Here is a 12359-nt window from a genome sequence, read left to right as displayed (position 1 = left end):
AGCTGGGCAGAGATATTCACTGGTGCATTTATGCCGTGCACAGCCAAATGCACAACTGCCACATTTTTAATGCTGTTCAGGGGTGTTCTCATGTGGGCCCCCTGGTTGCAGCTTTATAGTTATAACTAACATGTCCTTGAGAGAACATTCAGGACCCAAGGCTGTTCTGAGATATCTCACGGGAAGGAGAGAGGGAATTTTAAGGAATTTTTGTAGAGATAGAGGCCTTCACAAAGAATGTAGATTCTGGAGAACTGACACCAGTTGTACAGGACAAAAATAGAAAACTCAAGTGAAAATTTTCTTCACCAATAGAAAAACTAACCTCACAGAAGGGCTTCTAGAAAAAAGGCACTTTGCTCTTCTCCCTTTGCTCTTCTCCCTGTCCCAGCCTGGTAAAAGTGAATCGTTCTACAAGGTCACACTCATGCTCACAGGTTGAAACTTGTGAAGAACTTTCTGTAGTACAGAATGTACTGTCATAACCAGGCAGCAAGGAGAGAGACGAGGAGCTAACAAATCTACTTCTGTTCTAGACACATGAAGGTATGTAATGACTTTATTTTAATGGTTTTACCCTACACTGATGCTCCTATCAACACTGTTCCTGACGTTCCAAGCAATTACAGAATCTGTCCAGTTCTTTTCAGTGCAAATTTCTCTGATTCTTTTCATCTGGATTTACGAGATCAGTATTACCTCTTGGGTTGTTCTCCATTTTGAACTAAAAGCTTAAGGTATTTTTTAATATTCTTCGTGAAACAGGATTTGCAGTAAAATGGTACGTAGAAAAATAGTACAAATATCTCATGCAGAAAGCAAGCATGTTTATACTGAATTACCTGGTTTCTCTCTCTTGCAATTCTGAATATTTAGTATCATTTTGTTTAGGATTAGAGACCAGCAGAAATGACTGGTAAAGACTTTTAAGTATACTTAATCCTATTTTATACTGAAGTTCTTTATTGAATTATGTATTTTAAGTTACACTCACAAGAAGTGCAGAGAAAGGCACACTGAACTGGTCTTATATAGCAGTTAAAAGCCTTCTTCAAATGCTAATCATTTATAATTAGTCTACTTCAATTAGTAATGAACAAATTGCCCTCTCCAAGAAAAGAGAATATATTCCATGCACTGATTAAAAGGGAACAGTGATCTTCAAATTCTGAAGCGAATGATTGATGTAAAGCAAAACTCTCTCACAATTTGGTTCTTTTAACTCTTTGATGAACTGATCAACAAAGACAAGCCTCCAGAAAGTCTCAAAAACATTATTACAAATTCATATAAAGAAAAGCACATCTGTGTTCATACGTTCTCGCTTTAAGTGCATCCTTACTTTAGTGCTATTTTATACCATTTACTAAGCAGGTGTTATCTTCCCTCTTTTTCTCTCCAGGAATCAGCTCTTAATTGGCTAATTTCTAATGTTAAAAAAAAAATAAATAAATCAAAAAGCAACTGACTAGTTGGGAACTGATTGTTAGGCAGTAGTCCCAAAAGAGTTTTGGGCAGGAATAAAGTTATCTTTTTGATTCAGTACAACTTCAATCACTTAAGATTACACAGTTTATGAGAAAATACCTACGATGAATTTTGATACAAGACTTCTTCCACTTACGCAGTGTCTGTTCTACATTGTCAAAAGAGTATTTACTGAAAGAGTGGTTTTGCTCAGCCTTAATGTACGTGTTCTCCATGCAATAGTGTTCTTCGTGTTCAAGCATATACAAATCAACAGTTTTGAATCACCTATGATGAACTGGGCTAGGGACAAGGGAAAGAAAAATAGATAATTAATTAAAAAATAATTTTCAGCTTTCTGCTGATATGCCAACCAGTGGATTACAGAAAGCCAGCGTTCTGTTCTTTATGTTCTGTTATCAGGTGTTCTGCTTCCAGATGTTTGGAGTGGTCTTGCATAACTGAGGTTCTGTTTGTTGGTTTTTGAGGTACTTTTACTTTGTCAGGAGCACTTGTGGAATATTAAGTGAAAATATACAGGACAGTGTATCTGCCAAATTTTAAAAAGTACAGAAAATCCTCCTCACTGACATAAGTGTCTAGGAGAATGCTGTAGGAGCGGTAAGGAATATACTAACAAAAAGATTGCAAATGGAAAAATGCAGACTTGACAGAAGGAGATAAATTTTTTCAATGACAAATATGTCTCAACAAGAGCAGCTGAACTAAGGAGACTATTTCTCTAGTAGAAGTAATGGGATGTAACAGAGATTTCCAGTAGTTCATTTTAGTTTTACCTTTCACAAATTAAAGCTGCGTTTAATTCTTCCCATAAGGACCCACAGCGTGGTCTCTGAAGGAGGTGATATCTCCTGTTACCCTCCACGGGCATTGACTGCCCTTCATCTGAGGAGACAGATGAAGGCATTGAAGCATTGCTTGGAAACTGATATAAACTGTAAATCATTCCAATACCATAACATCATTTGAAGGCATGTAGACATGTATTTAATTGTATTCACTCCTCTCTATATGGGAATAGGGAAAAGGACATCTTCTTCCATTACATAAACATGGAGCTATAGCACAAATTAATTTCCTGACTAAATCTATACAATCTAAAACAATTAGCAATAGCTAATTTACATTTACTAAGTATCTGGAATTCAGAGAGGAAACCACAGTGGCTCTAAGAAAATGGTTGATTCTCCTATTAGTCTGTTTCCTCCTGAACTATCAACTACTTTACTAACATTTTGGTGAGCTCATAGCAGCTCCATAAACCTTCTATCAGACTTGAGGAATGATCATTACCCCATAAAACATCAGTGTAGGTTTCTCTGCTTTCACACATTTAACTCTTTGTCTTAGTTCACTTGATAACCTGCTGCTTCTGAAAAACCCATTTTTTGTGCCCAAGAACAACAATTAAATTTTTCAAAGGATTTCTTGTTTGATTACAGATAATCCCACAACTTTAGTAAGATGTTTGGATCACAGTGATCAGAAGTAAATTGAGTTTTTCTTTCTTTCAAGTTTTCCAGACACACAGCAACAATAAAATGTACATGACACTGTGTACAACACATGCAAACTAGCTATATTACAACTTACCCATTTGTACTTTTATACAGCACACTTCACAGAACCACTGTTTATTCAGGGATTATTCAAGAGATTAGTTAAGGTTAGCCTTTGGGTCAAGTGCCTTGATTTTCTCACACAGAGTCAGTTTTAACTTCTACCCTAGACATTATATCTGACTTTTCTGAAGGAGCAAGTTTAGGAATTTACACTATTGGAAAAACATGACAATATGTGTTACTGCGTTACCCCCTTCCAACTTTTGAAACACAACAATGAAATAAGGCAGTGAAGATATAATCTATTTAAAGAAAAAAATCTATATTGTTCTAAGACTAGTCTTCTCTCTGGCCTTGTGATATTGTTTTATTTGAGAGAAAATATAGTATTACCATCAGACTATTGACGGACTTCCAGAGTTGTCATCAATAGTACTAATTCTGCAGAAATGAAAAATAATTTCCCAGGAGTCATTCAGTTTACCACGTATGACACACAAAGGACTCTGAAGAATAACAAGAAAAATAGATTTGCAAAATTAAAGTTTATCATAAAAATTAAATATTGTCTTTAATGAAAGGGCTTTTCATATAATAAAAACTCTCACAGCACCAGCTTCAGAATACAAATCTTGTTTCATAAAAAAAAAAAAAAATATGGAAAAAGGAACTCTGTGCACATGAAATGCTCAGTTGAAATTAGCTTTGTATGCTCTGTGAACACCAGACAAGAAAGAGACATAGTCCAAAGAATTAGTGAAAATACACAGATTTTAAAAAGCAATCTGGTTGCCTGGGAAGCCAATGAGAAACTCAGAACAGCTTTACAGCTGATCAAGGTTATGTTCAGTAAAGAGTGGCTACGAACTGCTGATCTAGCAAGAAATGAAGCTGCATTTCAACCATATAAAATATAATCTACTGTTTAGGCATTCCATAAGGATGTTCTCTTAACTTGGGAATATTCTTATGGTAAACCTTATGGAATCCTTTTGTGTCAAAACATCAGACCATAATAAAGCTGGAAAATTTGTCTTCATATCTAAACCACAGAGAAATAAACACCAAAGGAAATCCTAAGAACACAAAACAACACTGGATTTTTAAAGAGGGAAGAACACAGAACTGGAAAGACAATTATTATTTCGTTGTGAGTGATACTTTAGAAGTACAACTTAGAGAAGTAGAGTGAAAGGAAAATGAAAATATAGAGAAGAAATTTTCTCTGAAAATAAATTCTTCTGGATTATGGAAAAATCTTTGATAGAAGTCACAACTCCTGGAATTTGAACACAGCACTGTAAATGCAATATAGGAAATACTGATGGAGAATAGGAGCTGGAAGAACTGCTGGTATTTTTCCTCTTCTTTCCTACCTCTTTACTCTTACTGTTGACGCCATTAAGTATTTCTAATATTTTTGATACCATTTCTATAGTAGTAAAAAGTTAATTTCACATTTTAACTGAAGGAACTCTCAATTTCTACGGAAACATCTTGCAGTGAGCTAACAGATATAAAAACAGGTGAGAATTATCAACATTTAGTTTAACATCTGCATAAGAGCTATTTCTACAGCAGAGATAAGCACTCCTAGCACATACATAATTTCATATTGCCAGCAGCTTATTTATGAGCCAGTTCCTAAGAGGTCAACAGAACAGCTCACAGACAGAGATGACAAACATGAAATAAAAGTTTTACAAGCAAGTGTACAAATGATAAGGTTATTAGGTTGTAATTAGACCTTAGGATGCAATGAAATTAAATGGACATCAAATGCCCAGTTCCCACAGTGTGGGGGAGGATGTTGTGGGGTTTTCTGAGTAGGGTGAATGGATGAAGCGGAATGCAGTGGCAAACTCTCCTGAGCTGAGAGCCTGTCAGGGCCCTTCTGCCCTCACACAAAAGACATGCCAATGTTAGCAGCAACACAGATCTCCAGAGAAATTCAGAGACTTGCTCTTCTCAAAAGATGTAGAAGCTGCCTTCAAGAACCGAGCTTCTCGGAAGAATGTACTTTGTACTGCCTCTGCTCTTGTTAATAGCCTGAGATTTGGAGAATATTTCTGCTTGGATATTTCCAGTCACTTCAAGAATCAAACTTCCTAATTTGTCTCCTACTTGTTCTTCAGCTATACCCAGCTGTGTAACAGACTAGCAAGCAGCCTCTACCATAAAGGAACTTTGCATAAACTGGGATTGATGATTCCTAATAAACCTGTACGTTGAGCTGTACACATTCAGACTCAAAAACGTAAAGCCAAGACTTCTGACTGTGATCCCATCACACTACAATGTGCTTGTGTTCCGCCAGGATGACATTTTATGTAGTTGTGTCTTCTTGTCACAAGAAAAACTGAAAATGTAAAGTAAACAAAGATTCAGAGGTTTTAGTCATGTTTTTGCAGCACTCGAAACTCAAATCACTCTGATTATACAGCAGTGAATTTAGGTATATTACAGAAGACATGAAGACAAATACAGCCTAAGATCAATCTTTGCAGGAGGCAGGGTCTTGATGCTCCTTAGACTTCAATGTATTCTGAAAGTTGTACATTCTTAGGATAGATTTTGTAGCTCCAGATTAGCAAAGAATCAAGCTCCATTTCCCTGAATACTTTTTTCATACCTTTTTATCATATGAGGGAATTTTTATCAGCTATTTTTCTGGTTATTTAGATTATCAGACATCAACAAAGGTCCTCTATATATATATATATATATAAAAAAAAAGGATATGGGTTTATTTGTCGTTATGTAAATGTGTGATTTAAAAATGGGATATATATTTATGGGAAGTAAGAGTTAAATCCTCCCCACTACATATTTTAAGTCACTGTTATTAAACCTAAGATGCTAAAGAAAGTCCAAGTTTATCATTGCAAACCAAAGGATTTTCTCACTGAAAAAGGAAAAATTGCAGGCACCATTTCAGATTGTCTATGATCTCAAAACAACTCTTACATCACACTGCCTCTTAGCCATTAACATAAGGATTACAACCAAGCAAAATAAGATGGACACTCCTAAATCTGGATGACTTGTAACTCTTAGGAAAGGTCTCCAGGGCTACGGACACAACTCAGGGTAGACTTACACAGCTCTAGTTTCAGTCAATAGTAGGGATCTGTCTGGCTCCTGGCCAGCACCAGGCTTGAGGGAGTGAAAAGCTCTTTGTTCTCAGTCTATTTTGTTGTTGTTTTTTTTTTTTTTCTTTTTCCAAATAAAGCTTGCACACACTACCCGACCTGCTTTTCTATTTATATCCGTGTTTAGACATATATTGGTAACTTTGCAGACCTTTCAGGGAACACACACTTCATGGCAGACACTTTGCCAATGCCCAGACTGCAGGAAGCAAAGCTCCATCAGCATTTCCCACAGCCCCTCTCCCTCCAACACACACACCACAGGCCTTCCACGTTATGCAGCTGTCTTTCATTCCCATTAAAATTGAGCTGGAGATTGGACACAGGGAAGTGATGCATTTCTAACTTAAATTATGGTTTCTTTCAGTTTAGAGGCTGCGTGCAGCCAGTACATACTCAGACTGGCAACGCTGGAATTGCTCATGTATTGCTGTTTTTATGTAGAAGCACATCCTGCTTTGTAAAGTTACATGAACTATTAACAGATCTTACCTTTGAAATCCTACAGTTTACAGGGTTAGAAATAATAAAATAATAGCAAGCCCAGCAGAAATCACAGAGCTTGTGTTTGAGTTTTCCTCTTCTAATGGGTAGATATTCATAATTTACTAACCCTGCAATGGTAATGAGGACAACTTGCCATAGCAAAGTAAGCTCTCTGACTTTCCAGCTTAGTCTTCTGTTTGCTCAGGTAAGAGAGCTGCTTTCCATTTCAAGTGAATATGTAACCCTCTGCACAGGCTGCTCAGCACAAGAAGTTTGGTCTCTGAAGTTTCTCTCCAGTTTCTCTCAGTGAGACTCATCCACACAGCCCAGAGATAACTGGGGTCTGGGGCACAAGGGGAGAATGGATAGCAGCTGCAAAGTGTCAGGGGACAGAGAGGACCCTGTGTGTGGGTGTCACACTGCACAGAGAGGCTGGAGATGGTCCTTGGCTCCCCCTCAGGTACCATTTTGCTCATCTCCGTGTTTGCATGATGTCACAGTTCCAGTTCCCTCAGCATCTTTAAGAGAGCTGATACACTGACAAGGCACAGTACTGCTGAAGGTGCTAAATGCTGTCTGGTCAGTCTGGCACTGCCTGGCCACCCAGGCTAAGAACATTTTTTTGCTTTCTCAAGCTCCACAACATACTAACTCATCCTTTTCTTAAAGCTGACTTGGTCTCTGGCAACTTTGAGACAGCTGAACTTCACTTTAGTGTCTGCAGCTGGGCCTAGTTGTCCTTGATACTCTTAAGAGGATCTGCATCTCTTAGCTTTCCAAACCCAACAGATTCTTAGGTAAGAAATAGCCTAAACAGAATCCCAAAATGAAACACTTGAAGACTAAAGGGTGGTGGGTTTGGAGGCTTTTTTAGGGTGAGTTGGGTGTCAAGAGAACATAACACATGACAGACACAATTTTATCCTATTCCTGTATGCTATTACAAAGGATAATCTGGCTTTTCACACAGATATATTAGAATCACTTTAAAAAAATAAATCACAATGTCTTGGTGCCAATACTATTTCCCCTGTATTTTAAAAAGAAAATAAGCCTCTAGTCTCATCTAGACAATACTTCTAAGATTTCCTTCTCACCACGTCCAAACAATCAACATTCCTGTAATAAATAATGCCTTGATATTAATTAATTCTCTAAGGTATCTTTTCATGGAGTTTTCATAGCATGGGCTGATTTATTCAATTGATGAATAGCTTTGTATGTGCTTATTTTTAATCCTACCCATTTATCTTAAGAAGAATTGCTGTTTGTAATTATTCCAAAGGCCTAATACCAATATTTTTAATGATAATAATGAATGACAAGGCTTTTAGCAAGCTTTTTAATGTTTGTAAAACAATGCTCTAATTAGTCCGAATAAAATATTTGCTCAGTTAATACATAAGAGCTTGATATTTTACTTGATCTCATGTCAGTACAATGAATCCAGCAGGCTGAGTTTCTCCTTGAAATCCATGACCAGATCTCTCTCTTTTTAATCAGACTCTCCTACTTTCAAATCTGCAGAATACTCTTGAAGATCTCTATGTTACCAGCTAAAGATTAAATACTACCAAAAAGAACTCCTATAGCATTTTGCCTGCTCTGTAATCTTCTCTATCCAACCGCTGTATCACAATGAGAATTTAAACTGGAAGGTCTTTGTGCCAGGGGAGGGTTTTTTTCCTACCTGGCAGAACAGCGTCATTGTCCATCGTTAAGGTTCCTTGTGCTAATGCACTACAAAGAATGATTATTATTTAATGAATGCCTGTAGTCTCCAGGATGGTTCACTGAGGTTATCACTGCCAGTTACATTTTCTAAGCTTATATTAAAAATTACAGTAATAACTATTCCCTTGTTCACTAAAGAGAACAGAAGATTCCACCACTTAAGCAAAGAGGGTGCACAGATACTATCTGCATTGCAGTCTCAAGAGTTCTTAAAAATAGCAGAGAATCCACCTCTGGGTGCCTGGCCCTGAATCTTGGTCTGTGATCCAAAATTCATTTTTAGGCCCTTAAATAGGCAAAGGGGTTTACGAAAGCCTCATTATCTAGTCACGTCACAGAAAGTCACTGGCTGCCAGTGGAATCTATCAATCCCATATCACTGGAGATGAGTTGTTTCTCTTTTGCCAAGTTCACAGATTATCGAGGCTATTATTTTGATAATAAGCCTTCAGGTATTTCTAGTTTGACATCTGAAGCTTTTCAAAAGACTTCTGAAGACTTTCAGGAAATATTCAAACCATTCAATCTTAAATAGCCCGCCTATTGCCTTCCATTCTCCCCATCTTTCCTCTTTTCCTTTGAATCTTACACAAAAAATTTAGAGTAAGATTTACATTTTCAAATTCTTTTTGACAAGTGAGTTCTTGATTTGAGACTGTAAAGCACAATTTTACTCACTTAAATTTGGCCAGTCTAATCAGTTAACTTTTACAGTATGTTAGCTTACAAAATGAATTATTTTTTTTACATTCCATGCTTCTAGGAAAATACCAAGAAAAAAAAAGTTTATGAATCTCAACAGACTTTTTCCAAGTTTTTCATTCCTGTGTGCTTCGCTATTCCACATCCTTCTTCCCAGCCTACTGTAAAATTTGTTGATCATTAAGGAAATCATTATCCCTGCAGTTGTTATCTCTTTCACTAATCTCATAACAGAGGCTTTTCTGAACAAGCAATACACTTTATATCAGTTTTTCTTAAAAAAGTAAACAAAGACAGAGCTCATTTGTTGTTAGAATTTTATCTCTCTGTAGCATGCAACGTACAACAAACTTTGAGCAAGAACTGAGGTCTTCTGAATATCACCGTGCACTGAAAACTGATAAAACCAGTATGAAAGTTCTTTCAGTCTATGGTAAAGCATCAAGCAAATACTTCATTGTGAAAAAGCACTGGAAATACTACCTCAAATTTTCAAAGACGTTGTGTATTTTGGAGCTTTGCTTCCTTGGTTTCTGCTGTTTTGCCTTTCTCAAGTACGTGTACATAAGCAGAGAACACAAAGCATATTTAGCTTAAACAGCACGGCAACTTTAAGTTATTTCAGTTTAAGCATGATGAGCTTTCAGATTATTGTGCCTATTAAATTAAATCCCACCTAAATTTTGCTTACTCTAAGTTTTGTAGCTAACTGCAACTTCCCATAAAAGCTCTCAACTGGAAATACGTTTATTTTTTAGGTTATAAGAACTTCTTCCTGCCTCTCCTGTTAAAGGAGAAAAAGACTGAAAAGCTATAACTGTTCATCAAATTCATTGTGCTGGTAAGTCCCTAAATTCCAATTTCACTGTAGTTTTTATTGGCTGACAAACTTACTCAAGCTCTAGTCATGAATTATGTATTTAAGAACCAAGGACAGGCAGTATCTTATGATCCATAATTACAAGTCTTATAGAAGAGTCTCTTCCTGTATCATTCTGGTATTCTTCAGCAAGTAGTTTTGTATCTCTAGTATTCGTTTTTTATTTCCTTGGGGACTGTATATTGTTAATCAAAAATAATTCAAAATATTCTCACAACAAACTTGCTTTGACACTGCTGCAGTACCATCCCCACAAATACACTGCCATGACTTCATTTGGCTAATGAGTGTCTTTATAATTGTCCCAATAAAGGTTGTATCTTCTTAACCTCGAGAGCTTACACAAATTTCTAACATTGCAGGTCTACAAAACTTAACATTTTGCCTAGACATAGCACCCTGGCCACGCAAGCAAAAGGTGGTAAAGAAGTGGAGAAAAGTCACAATCCTGAAGCCTTACCGCCTGCTTAGCCCTGGAATTGAGGGAAGAATAATTTTCTGAACATAACTCAACACAGCCATTTAGTCAAGTATCAAGTTGGACTCACTAAGCTCTTTAGACAGTTGGTAACAAGAGATTCCCATTCTGAATTATTCCCTGGGGCAGCATCCCAGTCTCTGCAGGCTACATAAAAGCCTGAAAACTTCCTAACACAAGTGTTAAAGCTCAAACCCAGAATAAAGTCCTGTGAGTGCTTTGACAAAATGAAAAACTGGAAAGCTCCAGAATCTTACAGCGTTCGAGTGGCAGCTGTACATGTTGGGCATCTCAACAGGCAAGAAGTAGTTCAGAAGTTACCACCTAAAATGTCAGACAGTGGAAGCATCTTCTTTAAACATGTCAGATTTCAGCAAACACTCACAGAAATCAGCTTTGTCTGCCTCCTTTCTCCAGGGAGTTAAAAATATTATAGCTCCATAGAAACCCAGCTACTCACCCCTTGTATTATTCAAAGGAGGAGTAAACATTCAAACAAGGAGCAGTCTGCTACACTCAAAATCAATTACAGTAGCCTAAGAATTAACTCAAAAAGCTGAATGCTTTTTTCCATTATTTTATATGCAATTTATTTTAGAATCATAGAATCTTTGGATGTGTGGAAAGAAAGTGAATGCAAGTTTGATGTTATTTTTAATATTCTCATTTTATCAGAATAATTGAAGGCATTTATGACTGCTTCAAACTAGAAAGCACATCTCCAACATCCAAGCCTATAAAAAGCAATTAAAATGTGTCTGATTGAATGCTAGACACAAGTCTATGACTTCTTTAAAAAAGCTTTGAATATTAATGAACACTTTCTAAAAAATTGTTTAAAACCTCATGAAATGGTAACTCTAATCACAACATTAACAAATTTGAGTTGCCTGTAACGATAAGAGAGTAGTAAATCTACCAAAGGATTTAGGACAGTTTTAAAAGAAACAGAAACACTCTGAAAGTAAAGCTACTCTGATGCCACTCAGGATCAACGTATTCCTAGATAACAAAATACCAGCCAAGCATGAGATTTACATCTTCACTTCAGATTTCTCACACATGAACTTCTTTCTGCCTTATCAATGCAGCTACCAAAAGGCTTAGTGAGTGCAGTCGGATCGGAGTCTCTCGCTGTGGTTCTGACTGAAAACTTAATTGTTCATGTACTAGCTATGCCTGCAGACTCGTGATAAATTTAATTGCAGAACAGGAAAAAATAGGGGATAAATAAAATATTAACCTACATCTGTAAGAGTTAATGTGCCAAATTACGTTACACGTATTATGCATATAACTTAATTTCATTTATACTGTAAATCAAATGGCCTGATCAAAAGGAGAAGTACTCTACCTGCACTTCAAGCAATATGGGTCAGTTCAAATGTGCTTAATGTTACCGTGTCCCTAGCAAATTTATTTCTGTCATTTAGATCAAAGGCATGTATTTGCAGCATTTTCTACGCCTGCTCTATAGATACAGATATGTTACTTTCATAGGAACCTGGTACTAACGCTATTGTAATTGCTCAGAAAATACCAAAATCACAGAATTTAATTCTGTGAAAGATTCTGTTTAATAAAATATTGCTGTTTTTCTCTTAAGACTATGTCATTATTTATTCTTTTCATGCAGTTCACTTCAGAAGTTTCAAAGTGTTTGACAACAACAAAAAAAATCAATTAAAAGCCCAAAGACAACACTGCAGTAACATGAAAAGAAATATAATAACATTAAATGCAAATTTCTAAATTATTCAAAGTTTTTATAGGTGTCCACACTAATAAAAAAATAAGAAAAATCCTTCAAAGGGAGGGGAAAAAAGCAACAGAGGGTTTGAAGACTGAGATTTGGTTTAATATCTGTAATTAGTTTA

This window comes from Empidonax traillii, unplaced genomic scaffold, assembly GCF_003031625.1.
Source record: "Empidonax traillii isolate 1590-97213 ecotype Southwest subspecies unplaced genomic scaffold, ASM303162v1 scaffold411:size1093445, whole genome shotgun sequence".
NCBI classification, from domain to species: Eukaryota; Metazoa; Chordata; class Aves; order Passeriformes; family Tyrannidae; genus Empidonax; species Empidonax traillii.
The sequence above is the reverse complement of the archived record's forward strand: the minus strand, read 5'-3'. Positions refer to the sequence as shown.